This window comes from Egretta garzetta, unplaced genomic scaffold, assembly GCF_000687185.1.
Source record: "Egretta garzetta isolate BGI_Z169 unplaced genomic scaffold, ASM68718v1 scaffold732, whole genome shotgun sequence".
Lineage (NCBI taxonomy): Eukaryota > Metazoa > Chordata > Aves > Pelecaniformes > Ardeidae > Egretta > Egretta garzetta.
The window spans coordinates 872280-872544 of record NW_009259029.1 but is presented as its reverse complement, the minus strand read 5'-3'; positions in this window follow the sequence as shown (position 1 = coordinate 872544).

Below are 265 nucleotides of genomic sequence, written 5' to 3'. Positions count from 1 at the left end.
GGTGCTGCAAGGGACAGCAGGGCATCTGCAAGACCCCCAGCATGGCAGGGTGCAAAATAGGGCACCGTTTTGCAAAAACGGGGCACCTTTTGGAACATGCAAGGGCTCACACACCCTGCACCCCAATTTGGGCAAGGTACCACTGCAGCCTGGCCCTGGAGCTGGGAGTCGGACCCTCAGCAGCATGGGCTGGGAAGCAGCCTGCAAGCGCTCAGCAAGCAGACCAGCACCCCAAAACACGGGGTGGTTACCCTGGAGGGGTGCT